General features: G+C 42.5%; 1 protein-coding gene across 28 annotated transcripts in view; it reads left to right on the plus strand.

Annotated features, from left to right (window-relative positions):
• The window catches only part of FGGY (FGGY carbohydrate kinase domain containing), a 278664-nt gene that overhangs the window by 73650 nt on the left and 182877 nt on the right, over positions 1-22137 (plus strand). For 14 of the 28 annotated variants that reach the window (XR_005861966.2, XM_046944690.1, XM_046944687.1 and 11 more), the window contains 2 exons: positions 3505-3569; positions 10290-10392. The gene's annotated coding sequence lies outside the window, so the exon portion shown is untranslated. Of the gene's footprint in view, positions 1-560; positions 917-3504; positions 3570-10289; positions 10393-10500; positions 12576-14476; positions 14575-22137 lie in introns of those variants that run through there. The other 14 variants (XM_046944689.1, XM_046944698.1, XM_046944685.1 and 11 more) reach the window with 7 other exon arrangements.

Below are 22137 nucleotides of genomic sequence, written 5' to 3' on the forward strand. Positions count from 1 at the left end.
TCCTTACCATCGGGCAAGGCAGCACGATGAACTCTTGCCGAGTTTGGGATTTACCACCCCATCACACACATACAATGCCTTTTACCCAAATCAGGTGCCAGAACAAACACAATTCACGCCTGTAGATGTAAGGCACCCAGGCTCAGGTTGAGGGAAAGCCGTGCAGTACACTGATCACACACAGCAAGCTGAAATTTTGCTGCAGTTTTTGTTGAAAACCTAATAGTTAGTGAGGGCTGGATTCTGAGACATTCAGTATGGAGCAGGACAAACAGAACTGACAAACTGGATGGCTGCCCGGTGTGCTACAAAAAAGGCAGAGAAAGAGAGAGCCTTTGGTGTCATTCAAGAGCTTGACTGTTTTTTTCGGTAGGTATTTTTCCAGTTCACAGCAGGCCATTGACACCAGAAAGTGCAGCAACAGCAACCTCAGTGGTGAAACTGCCGATGTTACAATCAGAGGGAGATAAAGTGAAGTATTTGTTGGAGGGGCAGTACCAGGAAATGGTTGAGACATCACATGACGGAGGATGTGCTCTGTGTAGCAGAGGGATGTATTTACTTATAGGCTAGACTTCTACCAGTCTCGACCAAAGGCTCTTTTGGCTATAGTTATTTGACTTACCTGACCCACTCGCAGTAGGAAGTGATTATCTAGATAGTAAATACCTACCCCACCCTTGGCAGGCAGACAGTCTCTTTGCCAAAATGGTCTAGCTCAGCTTCACAGAACGTAAAATATCATACCTTCCTTGTGAATACCATCATTTCAAAGCCAGTCGAAGCTGCTCCTGTTCCAGTAAACTGCTCCACTTCTCGGCATTCGATCATCGTGGAGAAAGCCTCTCAGATTTACCTCTTACCATCAGCTGGAACACAAATCAGGCATGAAGAATAAGCCTGGCACTATTCTAAGGTACAAATCACATCTTCCCCTGATGATAAAAGCTCCTGGGCCCCCTGGCAGGCAGGGAAGTCGCCTGTGATGGAGGATCCTGACAGGAGCTTCACACAGCCATTCATTGAGGTGCTAGGTAGAGACTCCAAGAGAATTTTTCCTGGACTTCTTTATTTTCTTGGAGTGATAGTTGCAGCTTAGTTAGCATGCATAACACGCTTCATGGTGATTAATTGTTGTTAATTAATGAATGGGTTTCAAATTTTAAGCAAAGTGCCTGCGACATTCTGTGTAATTTATCATTTTTAACAATCATGTTGCTATTATTGGAATTCTTAACTCTGAGTTCTCTTCTGCATAAATAGATGAGATTTCACCAGAATCTGTGACCTGTACCACAACTGAGCATTAGCATAGCCCTGTGGCTTCTCACCAAAACAAGATTCTGATCTTGCTTACATCAGAATGTCATTGGATAAGGCCCATGAAAAACCAGCAGATTTATGCTGCTGCAGCTACGAACAGAATCTGGCCCAAAAGAGGTTTTAAAATAACAGGACTTCTTTCAACTTAAAAGGATGACGTCCTCCTGTTGGGCCATAGGAATAGGTGAAGAAAGAAAGGGAAGCAGAGAAGAGCTGGGTCGGGGCAGTCAAGTCTACACAGACAGTTCAATTCAGTTCATGTTTTTGGTGTACGTGAGACTTCAGGTGCCAATACTTCGGATGCTGGGATGGGCTGGAACAGTTCATTTAGCAGAAAGTGAAGTGAAAATTTGATTTTCTTCAAAGGTCACTTAGCAGAGGTCAGGGAGCAATTCTTCATTTGGTGCCAAAGCAGTGACTGTTTGCTGAAGCAGACCTGATGTTTCCGTGTGCGTGGGGCTCGTGCATTGCTGCTGGCTTCCCTGCACACCACATGCTTGCTGCCTGGTTTAGATGGGCTTAGCAGAGAACACAGATAAGTTAAAAAGGATTTGTGCTCCTGTTCTCCTGGATCATCAGTCACGTATGTAGAGTGTTAAGGACAATGTGCTGCATTGGGCTCAGCAAAGGATTTTAATGTACTATCCTACTACTTTATGTATCCATAAAGGACACAGGCACCCAGCTCTGAGGCTGGGATTCAGAAGCTTTAATTAGGATGCTGCTTTGCCTGCACACTGAGCTGGGGGAGTTCAGTGCCTAGTAATGGGGCTCATGTGAACCGATACTCTGAGCAGGGGGATTGAGTTAGCGAGCTGGAAAAATGCTGAAGAAAAGGATAAATTGCTGCGCTTCAGTAGGCACCTAAACCCTTTTCTTGGATCTGACCCTGAAGCTGAAGTTTTAGTAATGTGTACCAGCCAGCCTGTGTTTACAATTCCACCGAGTTTCCTTAGGGAAATAAATCAAATTAAACTTATTTTCGTTTGACCCTGTTATTAAAGTAAAAAGCTGAGCACCAAAGTGTACTGGAAGCCCACTGTTATACCGGAGCCACACTTCCCTTGTTTCTATTCCATTTATGAATGCCCTTCATCAACTAATCGCTGTTTGGCACAGTATTAAATTTAATCACTGAGCTCCAAAACGTTGTAATGTGTCTACCTACTCCATGGTTCCATTTGGATGGAAATTTTCTATCTCGTTTAAAGACTATTAAAGCCCTGTCTTTCTTGTGCAGAACAAAAGGGCGTTGTTTACATTGTTTTGCATTATTTTCCTATTCAACAAAAGATGATTATTCTGTCTCCTCAGTGCAGAGATCTTGTGAACATGTAGACCTCCTCTCTACTTGCTTTTCTTTCCCTGGGTGACTACAAAATAGAGAAATTTCCCTCATGCAGAAACTTGTGGTTGAAATGCGCAAAAACAAATGTTATTTATCTAAACCTGTAAGATTTTCCTAATGAAAGTATTAATTAAAAAGTTACTGTGAGTGAGGCATAATCGAACGAGGAAACACAGTTACAAGGCACAGCAGCAGTTGTGATGAGAATAATGCACATTTATGATTAAGAATGAATGTTTCATGATATAAAAGCATTTGTTTCATTCAAAACCTTCTGACCTTACAAGAGAAATGCAGTAACCCCACAAACATGTATTTGATCCCACTGTTGCCATCACACTGTAACCTATAGGGAATAGCTGTTTTGATCCTTATGACTGGCAGGGCTGTAGGCAGGAGAGCAGGGTGCTTGCTTTTTGAGAGCCAGCAGCCCATTCACAGTGGGTTCATTTTCTAAAGGCCCATTTATTGGATGACGCAAGGTGCAGATTATGACTCATTCTGCATAGGTTAAGTTTTTAAAAAATCAACCTATATTCATCTTTCTGGCACCTACACAGCTGCATAATGTATTTATTATCTCTTGGGTCCCATTAACCCTTTCAGAGGCTTAAAAGAGATCTTCAACACAGCCCTGATGTTCTTATCAAGTGGATTTGATTTGCTTCTCTTATATCATTGGTGAATTAGTGAACAGGGCAGATTTTATTTTCTCTGGTCATGGAGCAGCTCATCAGTCTGGTTTTGGACTTTTCCTCCTTTTCTAATAGCACTCATAAAAAACATGTTGTTTGCTGTGGGTGTTTACTGATTCATGACTCTGTGTTTTCCAGGTCTCATCCAGATGAACCAGGTACCCTTCGATCTCTGAGTCCTCCAATGGTCTTGCAATGGCACTGTAAGTAATCATTGTTGATTATAAACAGCTTTTCAAGCAGAAGTTTGGTGCCAGTCCAGCACATTTTATTAGCTGAAACATTTCCTTGTATTTCCCACTTGTATTGCAAACTACTTTTTATGGTAGATTTAAGAGTATGGGAGCAGTTTTGTTATGCCTGAAAGGCCTTTAAAAGGACAGAACCACCTCTTCACCCTCTCCACCCATCTCCTTCCCCATCATCCCTCCTTTCAAAGGGACAACATCAGGAAGTTTGGGGATTCAGATGTGGTTTCTAAACCAGTGTTAATAAGGAAGGTCTATACACTGCTGGAAATGATGTGCAGCCACTTGTTCCTGTATTTCATCTCTCCTTCCTCTCAGGAAACCCAGACTTCAAGGGAAGGAAGTCCCCAAATGATCCTTGTACATATCATTAGAAAAAAAAATGGTAGTTGCTTAAGGAAATGGTGTTTACCTTACAAGCATGGCTTCATTTCTCCACCTATCCCTCTACCGTGCATGCTGCAAATAATGACAGCTGTTATAGGACTGCTGTATAGAGTTCACACTAGGAAATGTGTATTCTTTAACCCCTTGCCTGTAGTTCTAACTCAGCAGAATTTTCCTTCCTTGGTAATATGGCTAGAGTAGAGGAGGGACTGTACCTTCTCTTAGTACTGTGGGTAAATGAACACTGCAGAAACCTTTTATGTTGAACCAAACACTGAAATTAATTTACTTCCTCTCTGCTCATAAATACTACATGTCAGCTTTCTGCAAGCCACAGTATGTCAACATACTTGCGGAGATTCCTACAGAAAGGAAGTGGCAAAACTGCATGTGAGATTATTTACAGCAAATTAATGTGTAAAATGAACATAGGCCAGGTACTTGTCTGTGTCTTTACTCAGGAAACACATATTATCCTGTGACATTCATGACCGGTCATTTCTAAACCAAAAATGGATGTTGCAGAACACAAGTAGGGAACAGATTGGAGCCGAGTATAAAAATACATATGCTGTTTTGCAGCTCATAATAAAACTTACTGAATACTGATGAATAATAGATGCATTTAAAGGAAATTATGATCTGCTACTGTTTAATCCTTGAAAGAAAAAAGCAAATTTGCTTATGAATTCTCTGTAATGTTTTATGCTTTAAGACAGAACAATGGATGCTTGATACGAATCTCACTGGAATCAATAAAAAGACCCCCATTTTATGCCCCACATTTGTAGCCTGCACAGAAGTCTGTTATGGCAGCTGCCACCTTTACTAGCTCACCAGGGTTCGGACCAGTTTCCTCCAGGGCTGAAGCAGTAATGGCTCTTAAGTCTAGCTGAAACAGCTTAGTATTCCCTGGGGACCCAGCACAGAGGTGGACCTGTAACACACTCACCTGTGTGTTACATCAGTAAGTCTAGTATGTGCCGTTCCAGTTGTAGCTCTTGTAAATTAAACAGAGAAATAAGCTGCTCTTTCGCTTCTTGCCACTGCTGAAATATGATCCAAGGCTCAGGTAGATTCCAGCTGTGATCTCGCTCCGTGGTTATGAACATACATTTATGTTCTCAAGACATTATAGCTCCTTCTACACAGGCAAAAATTGTAAAAACAAAATGAACAACGTTCTCTGTGTACAGTAGAGTTATTTAAAGCACCTGAGGGTTTGAACATAAGCAGACACTGTGTTCGCATACAATATAAGCAGGACTTCTGGGTTTTGGCATTTAAAATGACAATTAAAAATACAGCAGGCATGTTTCAGCAACTTTATGGGATGCCATAAACATCCAGAAAAGGATTCCAGACAAAAGTAAAGATTCACAAAACAGATTCTTTTCTTCTTTTCGTTTCCTACCTCGGCTTTTAGTGTGGTGTGTTGTGATACGCCACAAAACTAGTGACACAGAAGCAAAGGGCTGAAGGTGCCTCGCTCATTGCAATCTGTTATAAGAGGGAAAATGGGTTTTTGAGAGAGTCAGAGCTTATGACTGGAATGGTTCTGTTCAGGTGATGGTTTTAACTGCCTGCTCTTTTAAAAATCTAAAAAGATAAAAGCCCCATACAGGTCTGGAAGGTGGAAAATGCTTTCCTTCCACACTGCAGAGGTGGACACAATCATCTCAGAATCTCTCTGGCACAGTTTTGCATAGCATGATGCTGCCTGAATTTTCTTAGACGTATCTGCCACGGGAGCAATGCTGCTGCCTCGTCACTCAGCTCTTCCTACTGTGGCCTCCTGACGGTGTGCCGTGGCTCACAGACTTTTGGAGTCTGTTGTGTACCTTTAAGTATCATAGTGTTTACACTTATGTAGGGCACCTCCTGTTGTGACTGTTTTATATGGGCATTAAGCTCAAGTGAGAAGAAGAACCTGAATCACAAATTAAGGATTTAATTACAAGGCTCTTCTTCCTCAGTAATTTTTTTCCTGCCACTTGTAAACCTTTGACAAAAAGAATAGGGAGCTGAAGGTGAGTTGGCTGCTTTGGCTCTTTGTACCTGAATACTCCTTCATCTTTTGGAAAAACGCATTGAAATCAGACATTGAGTGAAATTTCCTCCAGGACGCTCAGCTCTTTCCTAGCCTTAAGAAGGCAGACCAATTACAGTATGTTTTTGGATACTTCTGAAATCTCTATTTCATTTCAGCCATGTCTTTTGTTCTGCACATGCATTGAAACCACTTAAGCCATCAAGAGAACCACCTCCCGACACTCAGCCAGAGCAAATCCCTCCCCAGCTTCCCTGGGTTTCACTCAGTCCTCTCTCTCCCCATGAATCAGCCATGTGTAGCTCCTCTAAAGAAAATCTTTTGGGTGTTCACAAGCAATTTACCTTCTTCATATGCACAGAGGCCAAGGAACAATTTGTCTCCTCTTTCTTGTCAGTGGGCACCCAGTGCTGGTATTGTTTTTCAGGAGTCAGGGATAAGTGCATATGGTGTTCCTGACAGCCCAGGGGGAGGTAACACACTCATTGGTGACCCAGCATCCCAGTGAGGGCAGGAAGAAAAGGAAACATCAGCTTTATGCACACTGATACTTGCAGTGACTGGGAAAGATATCTGCCAGAAAGGAGGGAGATACAGAGTATCTTGGGGTTACATTTGTTTCCTGTGGCGGTGGATTTGCTTTGTTTTAGTTTTCCTTTTGCCTCCCCCTTAGTAAGATTCAGGACTGCATATGTAGCAGCTGTTTCTCCCCTTTGCCTGTATGTATTTCCTTCAGTGAGGCAATTATTTCACAATCTGAGGAATCCAGAGGCAATCTCTTTTTACCTCTCCACCTTGCTAGTTGTAACCTCTTGCTCCTAACCCTGCCCTGGTTGCAATGCCATGCTGTGAAACAAAGTTCAAAGGTGCTTCTTTTTCCCAGCAGTTTTGTTTTTTACCTCACATTCTTTCCCTTCTCCTTGGGTTCTTCCTCAGTGTAGCCCCAGCAGCAATTTTGCCCATCAAGCACATTCCCCAATGCCCCTGCTGAAATCCTCACCTCTTGGAAACATGACCTTGGGCTGGAGCTCACCCCTCATAGAGGTGCTCAGCACAAAATGAAGTTTAGGCCTTTTGAAGAGCTGTTTCAGGGGCTACAGTGGGCATGAAATAGGGTGTGATGTTAACACATCCTCTGTGCAGGGTAATTTGGGTGTTAATTGTAGTGAAACTGCTGTGGTGGATAGTCTTTCTAGCTATGAGTGATCTTATGTGCTTACTCGTTGCAATAGCGGCTATGTGACTTTTTCATTTATACAATCAACTTGAAACTTTCCTCATGAAATAAGGTTTGTAATTGCTGCTGTCAAAAAATCATAATAGGAAAGGCAGTTGCAATATGTCTCCAGAATGCTGTCTTGAACTCCTATACCTTGCTTAGCATTGCAGATATCTTCTGCTGTGGTGGTGAAGTGGAGCTGATCTGAATGCGGAGCAGATTTGAGTAAACCCTTTCACCTGCACAGCAGGGCAGAATCACTCCTTGCCTTTTATTTGCTCGTGCTTTGCCCATGTTAGTCACAACCAACAAAACTTCAGCTGTTTGGGCAAGTGTACCACAAGCCAGTGCACCTCAGTCTTAGCACATTTATCTTACTGCTCAAGACAATTCCTCAGACTCCTTGACATTTAATCCTGTGGGTATTTGTAGGCTGTTATGTCTGCCCTTATTGTTGTTTAACCTAGCAATAAGCATTTAGCTCTGTCCTCATAAATCATTTCCCTTCAACTCCCTGGCTAGAATGACTACATGAGCTCCAAAGTATGAAAAAGCCAGGCAAAGCCTACCCTTTAAATGACTACACCCACAGGATTTTATTGGTGGCACAAAATCAATGCTCAAGCCATGATTTCATTCCTGGTTGACTGTGTGATCTTTTACTGGTTACACTGACCTAAGGATCTATATCAGCACTTCTCCAGATTTTTTTTTCCTGAGTTTTCCTACATACCCTTTGGATTTGTTCCACCTCTTCCTCCAGCTTTAAAACTACCAGTTTAGGGCCCCTGCCCCTTCTGCTGCTGAAAGCAGCCTCTGCTTCCTCTTCCTTTGTCCCTCACTGAAACGCTTCTGTACAGCCAGAAGTTGGTTCCTGCAGGGAAGCCGGAAAGTGGGCTCTGAGTGCACCACCTGGGCTCAGCATCTGGTGGGTGCAGAGAAGCAAGGAAAGGAGGAATCACAAGCTGGATACAAACCTCAGCCAAGATCTGTGTGAAGAACTCATCAGCAAGCTGGGAGTACATGGGAAATCCTTGCATTTTTGCCCCCCCCCCCCCCCCACCCCCCCCCCACCCAGTATCTCAGTGCTGGGGCTTTCTGTGCCCCTCTTTTGGGGACCTCTCTATGCTTTGGGAGTGGGTCCTCTGAACTGCGTGCATATGAATTTCAGGAGCTTGGTGGTGAAGCCAGATTATAATGTTGATTAAGGAGTTTTTGAAGGTATCACTGCTATATATTACCACCTGGATCAGGCATCATTCAGGAGAACCCTGAAAAATGCATGAAAATCTCTTGGTGGGCAGATTTGCCAATAGCTGCCTACTGCAAACTTTTGCTTCTTTTGGAGCTTTTCATTGTGGTCACAACCACAGATATGAGAAGGACCAGAGAGATCTTTCATCTAGCATATGATATCATCCCATCAATACAGGGTATCCTAACATCACATGTAGAGTAAGAGTGTTCTCTTCCTAACTGGTTGAAGTTTGGAAGTTGCAAAATGGTACTGCAAACAAGAGTCACAATGTGACAGAAGACATTTCTCTTCCTAAAAAAGTAAATAAAATGTAGACAATCATCAAGTCCATTATCTCTTTCTTTCCTACTTGCATACTCACTGTAACTCCCTTACTCTCACCTCATTTGTTACTGTGTTAGATGTGGCTGATTATTTCAGTGCATTTTCTTTCAGGACCCTTTTGTCTCTGAGTTGGAATAATTGTCCATTTGCCTTGTAGCAGACGACTTTGGTTCTGAATTTGGAATAACTTGTTCAAAAGCTACGTCATCCCTGAGCTGCAGACCCACCCTTTAAAACTCAGAACATTTATTTTTACTTTCCTGAAGTCTGAGTTGTCTTCAGACATGATTAAGAGAGTCCTATATAAGCAGGAGTTAAGTTAAACTGTGTAACCATGTTTGGGGAGTTTATTCTTGTTTAATGGCTTTGTTCAGTTATTCTACCTGTTCATTATCTTTGCATAAACGTTAAAATCATACAATCATTACATTTCCACCTCTGAAATAAGGAGATTCTTATAGCAACATTAACCCTGTGCATGTTTCTTTGTACACATACATTTTTCTATTTTGTTGAGTAACTCCTCCAGCCATAATTTTTCCACTCTGTTTGCATCTCTTCAGATGCATGACAAGCACGGCAGAATTCCAAGTGTAACCAGAAAACAGAAAAACTGAGTTCCTCTCTCAGATCTTCATCATCGTGGAAATGTTGTATCCCTATTGAAGCAGTTGAAGAAAAAGCTACTGATGCTCAGCAAACTGTTAGGATTTTCAAGGCCATGGCATCATTTTCTGAAAACTGATTTCCTTGGACCAAAAATAAGAAAGAAGAAAAAATTTAATAATGTGTTTGGGAGTGAGGATCTTTCATTTCACACTGGTTAGTAGTTTAGTAAAGCTTTAGCTATGTAAATACATATTCTCCAGGAAGGGTTACTGCCATGCTCTCTTCTGCTCTGACACCTGTTTTCATATTCTTTTTCCCGGCCATTTTTTCACCAGGTCCATGAGGTCTGACCTCTCTTACTGGCTTCTCATATTCCTTCATTATGTATCGATCATGCTATGATGATGACCTCTATAGAAACTCTCTGAGATACATGCATTGAGTGTTGAGGCAGCCCTTTCACCTGCTGCACATTCATCGGAGTAGATCAGAAACAGAGCTGAAATCCTTTCAGAAAGTGGAGTTGAACATTTAGAACATTTAGCTCCAGAGTAGATCTCATTGGCAACATCCTTATGTTATCACTGTCCTTTCTTCTTTAAAAATCATAAAGACTGAAATAGAATATCTTTTTTCTGATAGAAACAGTAGTATTGCTGGAATGAATTTAGAAACAGCACAGTTTAACAATAGTCCAGGATCTGCAAAAATATGCTATAATTCCTTTGACCTCCTCAATGAGGTGTGAGCATGTTACAGGGAGAAATGTTGTGGGACATAGCTAATAACCTTTTATTACCTTTGTATTGCTTTTGTGATCTGTTCCAGCTTTTTCTGCCATGAAAACGTGGGAATCCCTGATTTAAGGCTAATCCCATGAATTGCTAAATGGCCTCATGCCCACTGACTCAGGAAAGCGTACATAAACTGGGTAAGAAACAGCTAATTACATCCCATAAAACATCTCTTCAACCTGCTTCTAGATGAGCCATTTTATCTCAGAACTAATTGAATATCTCGTCACTTACTTTTAATCCAGCCTCTGCTGAAGACAGTAAGAGTTAATGTTCTGATATTCCTGGGGAAGGAATTGGACCCTGACTCCAGCAAGTTAGTTCCTCTGAGCAGATGGGTGTGTAAACAGTGCAGCCAGAGCAGGAATTCTGCAAGAGTCACAGCCTGATGGTAATTCTCTCAATCCTGCTCAGGAGAAGACATTTAGCAGACAGCAGAGTGGGCTGATCCATCCTTTCTTACAAGCAGAAGGATATATTTCCGTGGCTTACTCTGCAGACATCTTTGCCTCAGAGGCTGTGCATTTAGAGCACCAATAGTTGAGAGAAGTGTAGGAAGGTTTCTGTCTACTTCTCAGATCATTTCTAAGCAAATAATAACATACTAGAATTCAGCTGACTTGAACATAAAATAGAATTCATTTAAAATTCTGCAACATGTTAAAAAGTCAGGATGCATTGAGAAAACTTCCATTTTTTTTTATCTCTGGTTATACTGGGAGCTGCAGACACAAAATGATTGCTACTTCTTACCTGCAGCTGAAAAAGGAACTGTGCATCTCTTGACGTCAGACATTGCTTTAATCTGCTTGCAGCTTGTTTTGTTTTTCTGTTTCATTTCCCTTTACTGTGTTAAGTCCTGACCCTGAAAGGTGAGGAAGTGAAGGAAATGGAAGAGTGAAATTTAGGGAGTATGATGCTAAGAAGCCAAGGGAACCACGAGGCAGTCTGTCTGGTTGTGGGATGGAAATGTAAGTCGACTCCTCAAATTAATTACTTTGGAACCCACTTACTTGTGACTGTGGACTCCCTTAAGCATAAGTCTTACATTATGTCACCGAGATGGCATTTGGGCTTGATTTATGTTGGCACAAAGCTAGCTATAAACGGCACATGTGTGCCCATAGTCGCCCCTTTTCAAACAGAACATGTTTGTAGAAACAGGAAACATGGCTGCAGCAGGAGTGCACCAAACCTCTGCCATGTCAACAGCCTCACAACTGCAGGTATCCAGGATCTGTGCGATGCATTCATTTTCCACCTATTTCAACTCAGTCAGTAACTTGGAACACCATTACCAGAGATTAACGGCTGGTTGATGGGGCAAAAATGACTTATTAGGTGAAATGTACTCCTCTGAAGATGTGTATCAGAACAAGAACCACAGTCCACATCTTAATCTTTTTCTTTCATCCTCTATCGAATCTGTGGCTAGTATTTCATGGTGATAACCTCTCTCTCATTTTTTTCTTCCCTTAGAGAATTAGGCCACACTATATTAATTATAGCTGGTTCTGTAGTCACATCATTTATCTTTAAAAAGATATGCTCCTTTCTGTCCAGATAAATACGAATCCTTCAGGTCATGTTCAGGGAAGTTGAAACTCCTCACTGTTTCTTATAGTATGTTAAAAACAATCCGATAGATGTAAGCAATGTTCAAGATTTCTTGTAGGAGGTAGGTAGGCAGATGTAAATAAAGAATAAAAATTGCTGAGCATTTTTGATGACCAACATAACTGTATTATTTTTATTCCTCACATGCATTTATTTGCATATTCAGTCTTTGTGTGAAGAGTGGAGAGCTATCAGTAGGTACAAATAGCTTTCTCCACGGTGCTTCATCCACTTGGGTCTGCTCTGCCTCAAGTGAAATAAGCTTTTCTGTGCTTCAGTAATGCAGCACCCTTGGACGTCCCAGTGACACTAACAAAACCCTTTTGAGAGTGGGAGAGATGAAGGTGACGTGAGTCATGAGAGCCCTGTCCCTTCCACCAGAGCTGACCCAAAAGCAGACTAATTGAGCTGCATGCTGTAGGAGTTCCCTAGGGAAGTATTTTAACTTCCCTCAATCAGTGCCCAGGACAAGAGTAGAGGGCAGAAAAATGCTGTCAGCATAGAAATGCATGTTGGATCACTTGGTGGGAGCTGAGGATGCCCTAGGGAAGCCATAATGCCATCTCTGTTTCAAGAGCAGCAGACAGAGGTACCACTGCCTTTGGGAGCCGCAGTCATCTCCCTGCCAGAGCAATTCTCACAGCAATGTGGCCTTCAGGTATGGGAAGATCTGCTTAGGAGACAAAATACGTCTTTCTGATAGGTAAGAAATGCAGTTACCAAAATTCTCATCATACTCCAACTTTTGCCATTATGACAATAGTTGAGATAAATGTTTCCCTTCAGAGTTTCTTGAATCCAGATCTTATATCTGTTACTGCTCAGTGCTACTTTTGCACTGTCTCTAACGCACTTATACCAGTGGACTTCACTGGGATGATCAAATGTTGCTGCCTCTGGTGTTCAGTTTGTGCCATTAGTAAGAAATCTGGAAGTTGGGAGGTCTCCAGAGGTGCTAGTTAGAAGATTCTGGAAACCAAAGTACTTTCATCTGAAATAAATACAACCTGTGGTGCATATTGTCCTTACATATTTGCACAGTGGCAGCACGGCTTTAACACTGAGCATCATTAAAACCCCTAACTAGTTGTCATATTTTATAATCTTTATACAGACCAACTTTAATTTTTCTTTTTTGTGTGTACTTGCAATTAATTTACATGATAGATGTGGAGCAGTCAGAACAGGATATTAAAAAGGAACGTCTGGGGTGAGCGTGAGTAGGACACGGACGTAACAGCTCAGAAGCACACGCTGTTTGCTGACGTTTGTCAGTAGGGGAATGGCATTATTGCTCCTTTTACCCAATTCCCCGCCTGGAATCCCAGCCCAAGCAGATGTGTTGGCAGAGGATGAGATCGGTCATAGTGTCCCCTGATGGCTTCTCCTGAGGGTTTGAGGTGATGCTAGCTGCTGCTCCCATCTCCAGCTTTGTCTGCTTCTGGCTGGCTCTGGAACGCATCGCTTCATCCCAGCTGTGCCGTGCCCACATTTGGGTATTTGTGAAGCAGACTCTATGTAAACCTAGGCGGGGAGCAGCAGCTTCATGTAACTGGACCTTGTTTCTATCTGCATGTGAATAATCCAGAAGAATAAAAACATTTATACCCTTTTTGCAAGTAAAGCATGGAAGATTACAAAGATGACCTGTGATTTGTCAGCTGTGCTGGTCAGAGAGATGCACAGGTCACTCTGGAAGGTTGCCCCGGAGCCTCTCTGACTACAGGCAGCTCCAGCCCCTGTGAAACCTCCCCCTGTTCCCCTGCTCTCCCCCAGACCCTTCAATCTTCCTTATCTCCCATACCCCTCATCTGACCCCTTCAGTCCTGCTTTCAAAGAGTCTCCTCCAGAAGCTGTCAAGAGATGCAGGAAGGCAAGCAGGGGTTATCTCTGTGTGCAGGTTATCTCAGGGCTTGCTCTCAAGAAATCTGTGAGCAGTACAAGTTATCCCCTGATGGAGACGAGCAGGGGCTGGGCTGCTCCGTTCCATGGGGCCAGCTGTCTTGTGGATACGGGTGAAAGATGAGAACTCTGAAAATAGTGCTAGGGTCGTCCCAAAGCCAGAAGGAGGTGCCTGTGATTGGGAAACGTGGAAGGAAAGATATTTTCTTCTCATGTATTTGGGGACTCTGAACTAGCTTCCTGGGTAAGGAAGGGCTTCCTGGAATTCTTCGGAGTGATTTTATACCCAGAAGGGAATTATTTGATGCTGGTTCCAATATAAACATGAGATTCAGCTTTGCAGTGAGACAGCCCTGTGACAACCCCCTTCCAAAATGTAATCAGTAAAGTTTTCCCCTGATGCAAACTCTGTGTCTGATTCCAAGTTGGACTCCTGCTTGCTCACTCCTCGGCTGGCTTCGCTGAAACTTCACAACATTTAGTCTTGCTTTTCCTTGCAGTGCTGAGTCACTCTCTGGTTTGAGTGAGAACTAACATGTTTGTTACTCTAAGGTTTGTGAGCCTCTGTCTGAAATCCAAATGAAAAAAACTGCGATGTCAGTTTGCTCAAAAATAGTTTTTTAAAAGTATTGTTCTGCACAATTCTTTTGTGTAAAACACTTGTACAAATGTTGTTTTCTCTGTCACTTCTGGCCACTTTAGCTATGCCATGGGAATCTGGACTGTGGCAGAATCAGACACTTGAGAAGCATGACCGAACGAAAACTGAGGTTTGATTGGGTTCAAATAGATTTTTCAAGGTAAGAGGTGGCTCTTCAGAAAAGGCAACACATCATTGTATCTGCTAAGTTTTCTCTCTGTCCTGTAATGAACTGTAAGATTTTTATGTCTCAGCTCTTTTTGACTGTTGTATAATGCACTGGTTGGGGTGTGTAGCAAACACTGGTCTTGAATAGCTCTTTACAGACTTGACATTTACCTCTGCTGTTCCTTATTTCTGCCCCAGTTCATTCTGGTCAGGCAGGAAGCTCATAAAAGGTGGCTGTAATAGATCTGTACCCATGGAATTTGGATCGCAGGGCAGATGAATAACACAGCTTTCTTTGAGCAAAAAGATGCTCATGTCAAGCAGGTGTAGCTCACATCCACTGAAACCCCAGAGGCACACACAGACAGCAAGGGCTGGAGCTGGGGGATGCACTGGGGAGCTCTGAATGTCAAACATCAGTCAGTGACTTCAGCAGCATCAATGCTCACAGGGCTGGGGCTTTGTGGGAAGCAGAAAGCAGGACGCGGTAGTGCATACACAGTGCCTTGTGGGCTGTGTGTGCACCGCAAGGATTTTGCAGGGGACTGGGGATTGTGCAATTATAACCAAGGCCATAATTTTCAGGATTATACTCATGCACACAGAGGAAAATTTCTTTGCAGAATTCTTTACTGATGATGAACCATAAGCCAGAAAGAACACTATTGGGTTTTCTGATGTCAGTATGAGCTGGTAGAGTTGGCAATCAGAGCAAGTATCCTTCAATTATAGGGTGAACAAGTTGAACAGAAGTCATTGAGGCATAACCAGTATGGAGCCCCGTAGTGCTATTATTGAATTTGCCTCTCAGAAAAAAAGACATGCTTAGAAGGCCGTAAGCTGTTCCCTTCTCTCTCCTCAGTTGAAGAATTAATCTCTTTGTCATAAGTGACAGCTGCACAAGTAATAGGAACAAAACATGTAGGTGTTGGGAATAAAGTCATTAAACAACATACTATTTGTTAAGCACATCAAGTTCTGGACAAATCTGTACTATAGCTTTTGTGTGTCATGTGCGCAGGTGATAAAGAGTGTTGAAGAATTTCCAGCAGTAAGAATTTCATTTCTTGCCTTGAATCAAATTGTGATTCAGAATGAAAATGTCACTGAGACATGGGCTGTAGTGATAATACATGACCGCTGTTTCCAATCACCCTATAATTAGAAGGGTTTTTTGTTGTTGATGCATGAGCTAAGGCAACCTCTGCAGAGCTAAGAGCAATAACAAGAATTAAAGTTCACTTTCATCTGAAAAGACAATACTTGATAAGCAGCTAGTTGAAAAATGTTATGTTCAGTAGTTCTTGGAGGTGTTCAAGTCCAGGTTGGATAGGGTCCTGGGCAACCTGATCTGGTGCCAGATCTGGTGGGTGGCAACCAGCCCATAGCATGGGGGTTGGGATGGGATGATCTTTAAGGTCCCTTCCAACCCAAGCCATTCTTTTATTCTATGACTCTTCATTGAAATGGCAGTATTATTGACATAGAAGTGTTTCGTAGTAAGAATTCTGTTTCCCAAGCAGTATTATGAAATGGAAATAGACTTGTTCAGATTTTGCACCTTTTTTTCCTCTAAGTAAATTTAGTAACTAAGTTTTCTTTTGAAATTTTCTGTTATCTGTGATATGATGATGTCATATAATTATACTAATGATAATGTAATGATCAGTAATGATACATCATAAATACAGGATAAAATATTAGGTGTTATACTTTTGTATCTATAACGTGGCTCCAGTTTTGGCTGTGGTAGCTGCCATCAAGATGTCCAGAAGGAAGCACCCAGCCCTTTGGCACTGTTCACACAGTGTGAATGTTTGGGAACTTCTGATCTCAGGGTTGAAGGCACACATTGACATTTTCTATATGCACTCCCCCAGGTTTGAGTCTACCTACTTTCTCCGTGGAGTTTTTAAAATGCCATTACTCAGTGATTCATCGCCCACACATGGAGGGAGGAATTCAAATCAGATGGGAAACAAAGTGACAAAGTGCTCTCCACTGGGAAAAGGAAGAGATAGATAGGACTTTTGGCAGTGGAACAATTAGGGAAATAAAATCACTGATGGGGAGAACAGGGTTCTGTCATTTGGTTAAACTGGAACCAGATAGGAGAGCAACAGAGATGGTAGTGGTGGGGAGAAGGAAAAGGTATGTTCACCGAACCCTATCTATAGCAAAACTACTGGGGGACAGTGCGGTGATGGGCAAAGAAAGCCTTTTTTTTTTTTTTCTTGAGGACGCCCAACTTGCTTTTCTGAGTAACTCTTACCCTTATAGATCATTCCCAAGCTGGTGGCTGTGTGGAAGAGATGTTCCACCCACGCTGGGGGTTCCAGCGATGGGATGAGCAGCAAGAAGTCTGGTGTTGCCTGGCATGTATCTCCCCGTGTGTGATGTTTGATTGCACTGGCTGAGAAGTCGAAAACAGGAGATGGAAGTGAACTACACAGGAAAAGGTTGAAGGAAAGTAGCTCTGCTCATGTAGTTGGTTGAAGGTGTTCTACTCAACAAATTTTTAACCGATACTTTGCCATTTCCATGGTGAACTGACCAGTTGCCTCTTATTGCTTGCCTTTCTGCTATACCTTGGGTACAAGACACAATTTCTGCCTCATTGTGCTATGGGTTTGCTCATGACCTGATCGCTAGAAGAGGGAGTGCCTGGAGCTGCCTACCTGTTATCATGACACAGTCCAAGGCTGTAGTAATGAAGTGGCCTATCCTTTATGTCAGCATACAAGGATTACCACATGGTCTGTGTTAACTAACCACAGATCTCAGATAACCTTTTATAAGGTGTTTCTAAGATATATTTAAAAACAAAATCATGTAAAATTTTTACCATTTGCCTTCTTGTTTACAAGCCTTGAGAATGCAGATGGGTCACGCTTTCAAGATTCTTCATGCATTCAGTGTCTGGGAATTTTTTTTTTAGACATAATTATATACCTCCTGGAGCTGGATCTCATTCAACTTGCAGTTTAAATCACAACAGTTAGTAGGATTGTACCAGACTGAAAAAGCCCATGGAAGAAATTTCACACATTTGTAAAATGCTTCACTTTCACTAGTTTCTATTTATTTATGTATTTGTATGTTTATTTACTGTTAGGGTGATGCTGAAGTACAAACTATTTTGTTTAGATAAAATCAAAACATGCTCATTCTTAAAAGCAAGAGAGCAAAATAAGATTTTCTGCATTTGGACAGATCTACAGTCCTTTATATATCACCATTTCTTGAAGGAGAAGGCTCAAGTGGAAAATATCTGCTCTTCACTTTGCAGTGAAACTGGAGGTCGGCCGAATCGTCAGGCAGACTGAGCAATCTTCTGGGCTGCCCCTTCTGTCTCTGGGGCAGTGGAGCCCTGGCAGAGCTGTCCACGTGGCTCAATCCCAAGGAGCTCTCCTCATCTCTGCCTGCCCTATTTCTTCATCCCTCTCCTTTCGGAGAAGGTTCAGAATGCTTCTTGAGTATGTCTTCTGTGTTTTGAGATAACACATGAAAAGGAAACTTCTTGATCTCTTTTTTTCCCTATCAGCTCTTGGGAAGTCTTTTCCTTTTTCCCTTCTCAAATTCACATGACTGTCAGAAGTCGAGGAGCAAATAGGTAAGCAAGCACCAAAACAAGCACAGCAGAGCGAGCCATCTGGTGTGCGGAGGAGGGCCGACTCCTACAGCTCTGATCTCAGCACGAACACACAGCATCTGTGTGGGGCTGAGGCTGGCAATAATGGGGATGTGCAGCGCAATTAGGCAGATGAAGATCTGGCTCTGACACACCCTGGGGGAGGAGATGCCTGATACCCAGACACTTGCTGCAGCGGCCAAAGGAGCAGAAGCTCCAGAGCAGTAGGAATGGGTCTGGGTCACACACCACTCTTGCAGTTCCTTCCTGGGAAGCATCATTCAGGGGCTTTGCACTTATGATGTTGTTGTGTCTGTTCCTTGGGATGTAAGGAAGTGTCATAACAAAAAACCAGCAGTGGCTGCTCAGCCCAGCTGAGCTTCAGCTTCCTTCCTCAAGCAACCTAATGGGAACGGTGTTCCCCAATAGCCTACAGGGCAGCCAGAAGTTCCTTATTGTGGCTCTCATGGGAGCTTTGCAAGCTGTCGATGCCAGGGAAAATGGTTTCCCAGCATCAATTTCCTTGAAGACGACAAGCCTGTAGGCAGTCCTCCAGTGCCAGCCACACTCTTCTCTGCAGCAGCATTGCCAGTCCTGAGATGAACTCGTTCACTCATCACACCTTGGCAAAACCAACCAGTTTCTGAAAAATGCTGCTGCTGCTGTCTGGTTTTGGGTTGTACTCAGCCCTCACCCTACAGCTGCTGCTGAGAGAAACCGTTTCTTTATGGGAGTGAAACTGATGGTTTTTGAGACTGGGATAAGATGAACCATCAGCTGTCATAGAGCCAGTAGCAAAACTGCGAGTGGGCATCAAGCTGCGAGGCAGTGACACGCTGCTCTGTTCCAGGTCTCTTATCTGCTGTTCTACCTCCCCTTCTTAGTGGAAATGGTGATATTACATAAGGATAGCCCTGAAGACTTAAGTAGTTAATCTTTTCAGCAAGCTTCAAAGACGATATGGCTATGCAGTTGTAAAGTATTATCTGCCACTTTGGAAAGATGTTCCACATTTATGTGAGTTTTAAAGCAAAGTAGAAAATTGGACTATTTATCCTACAATTCACTGGAAAAATAAGTTTCTATAGAAACTACCACTTCAGAGTTATTTACATTTCTCTACTGAGAAACATCTTGAGAAAGAGCATTCCCATGAATGGCAAATAGAAGTTACATTTCTCATAATAATATAGTGTTTACAAAAGAGTGTGTGTGTTCTAAGTGTTGTTATTGGGTTGCTCTATAAATCTTGGATCTGTTGAATACACTGCCATGTTTATAGTAGCAACTGATAACTAACAGCAAAGAAGAGACTCAAGTTTACCCATGGGAAAAAAGACAGTGACATGTAAAAGTAATGTGTGAAAATTCCTATGGGCCCCCTGTGGTGATGAATCTGCACCGAAACAGAAGATTGAATCTAATATCTCTGTCAGAGCTGATTCTTAAAAAACTCATTTCTGAGTAAAGTAACAAGGAAAATGCTGACATTTTTAGCTTTAGATGGAGCACTGGTCACATATGCTTGTGAGTGCAGTTAGAATGCAAGTGCTAGTTTCTGTTACTTAGCTTTGCAGTCTCCTTCAGCTCTCCAGTTGTAGTGCACTGGATAAGTGTATCTTATGCACCACATAAAATACTAATAGTTATCTACTAGTGATAATGTGAACAGAACAAAACAAATGTGAATAGCATTTGCTGTATTTGCAGTGGAAAACTGGGGAAAGTAGGTCTGGAAAGGCTGATGAGCATTGGATTGCACAAATCTCAGTGATGTGTGAGTCTTCCTAGGGCATATGGTCTTGGTCCAGTGTTGTGTCCTGACTCATCACTCTCTTACTCCTGCGGACTGCAGTGACCAGATTCTAAAAGGCAAAAATCTGGTAATCATCATAAGTTGCTTGCCCACTCTTCCAATGACCATAAACTTTCCTTTTATTCTCGAGTTCCAGTTGGTGCTGGGTTAGGGGAAGGGTCTCTTCCACCTATGTCCTGGGGGGGAAGTGTTGATACAGATGCGGAGAGAAGAAGGTGAGAAGCCTGGACCAGACTTCCTCCTGGCATCTGGTGGTCAGCTCTTACCAGGATTTCTTCATCTAGAGGTTGCATCCAACCAGGCATAGGCAGACCTAGTGCTCAGTAAGTATGATCTTACCCTAAAGATGAGAAAGGAATTACAGCCAAACTGGAAATAGGAAAGTGCTTCATGCTGAGCACATCCAGCTTCTTCAGGAAACATTTAAATACACACCTTAGAGATTTAGGTACCTGGACACCACTGATATCCTTTTTGTCAGGTAAATGCTTTCAAAAATGTTAACCAAAGCCTTTAATCAGACTGACAGTGATGAAAGTCTTTGCTCCAAATGTAAATTAATCCCTCCGTTTATAAATAATGGCTGAAGTGGTATTTGGTACCAAAGCGTCTTGTGATGCTTGCTGCTGGTGTATGAATAAAAAACCTCTAGGTATCAGTGTAATCATTTCAAGACAACAGTTCACGTCAATTAACCGACAAATGCTACCCCCAGACAATAGCCAATAAAAAAGAGGGGCCAATCTGCTGCTTCCTAAATCGAATTTGCTGTCTGAAATGGCTAAATTATAGCTGTTAGAGTGTGCAGCACATTGATGCTGTCTTGACCATTTACTAGATCGTGGTGTCTCTTCCATGCCTTTGTGTTGCAGTTTTTCTTGTCCAAGACTTCTCAGAAGCCTTGAGTACAAGACATAACACAGATCCTGCTCTGGTAGCAAATTGTGCAGTCTTTTGTTTCAAGCACCCAGCACGTACCCAGACTTGCTCATAAAATATCCATAGCAAACTCATGTGATGCCCGTCTCTCTTATACATTTTTAAGAGCTGTGTCCTAAATCCATTAAAGACTGCGAGGCATGAATAGAATAATCCTTCCTGCCATATGTGTGAGAAGGGATTTGGGATCAAGTAACTGTATGTACAAAATGAATTGTGAATTTGGGCACTCCTGGATTCTGCTGTGAGAACCGAGTGCCTCTTGCAGTCCCCGTCTTTTGTCTGAATTGCTGAGAAGTGTTTTGCAACACAGAGCAGAGGAACTTTGTACAAAGGAAACGGAGATGGCATAAAGAGAGGTCAGAGAAATAAAATTGCAAGAGTCAGAAGATGGTGATGATAATGCGTACCAATGGAACGTGCTTTCTGATTTCAGGACAACAAAGTGGACAGATTGGTGTGCTACGATAAAAGCAATTACTTTTGCACTATGAGGTGTCTGCTCTTACTTCATAAGTGAAATCTGGACATCCAGTTTTTTACCTTGGTAAAAATTGGCCTTTGTTGTTCTACCCTTAGGAGATGCAGCGAACCTGGTGACGTCCCAGGTAACGTAGGCAGATGTTCAAAGGAGGAGAAGGGCATTAGTCACTCAGATTGAAAGAGAATTGGGTGTCTTCCTCCCTGGGGCTCTTTATAAAATTACAAACTGCAGCTCTTGCCAGGAGTCCTCTCATCTGATCATTTCTGTACAACTGGAATGTCTTTAATTCGGAAAGTTTGCACTCCACCTAAATGTAGGTGCCAGATACTTCTTTTTCCTATTCAGTGCCTTGCATCTTGGAATCATTTGCAGGTGCCCTCAGAGACACATTTCACCCTTCAGCGATGCCCGGGATCATCTGCAGGACTGTGGCTGTGTGAATGGTGCTCCCAAGCAGCTGCTTTAACTCCCCGGAAGCCGGGAGGTGTCTGCAGGGCTGGAAGTGATGCTCTTCTCCTCTGGTGCTTTTGAAAACTTTTCCCCAGAAGCCATGTGCCATGTTAGAGGAACATAGAAGAGCTTCACAATGCATTGTCAAGAGCTGTGACTATGAACCCTGGCTTTCCCAGTATTAATTCACATTTATTCAGAAATGGATCACATTGAGCCCTTATTACGGGAGACA

This window comes from Gallus gallus, chromosome 8, assembly GCF_016699485.2.
Source record: "Gallus gallus isolate bGalGal1 chromosome 8, bGalGal1.mat.broiler.GRCg7b, whole genome shotgun sequence".
In the NCBI taxonomy this organism is placed as follows: Eukaryota; Metazoa; Chordata; class Aves; order Galliformes; family Phasianidae; genus Gallus; species Gallus gallus.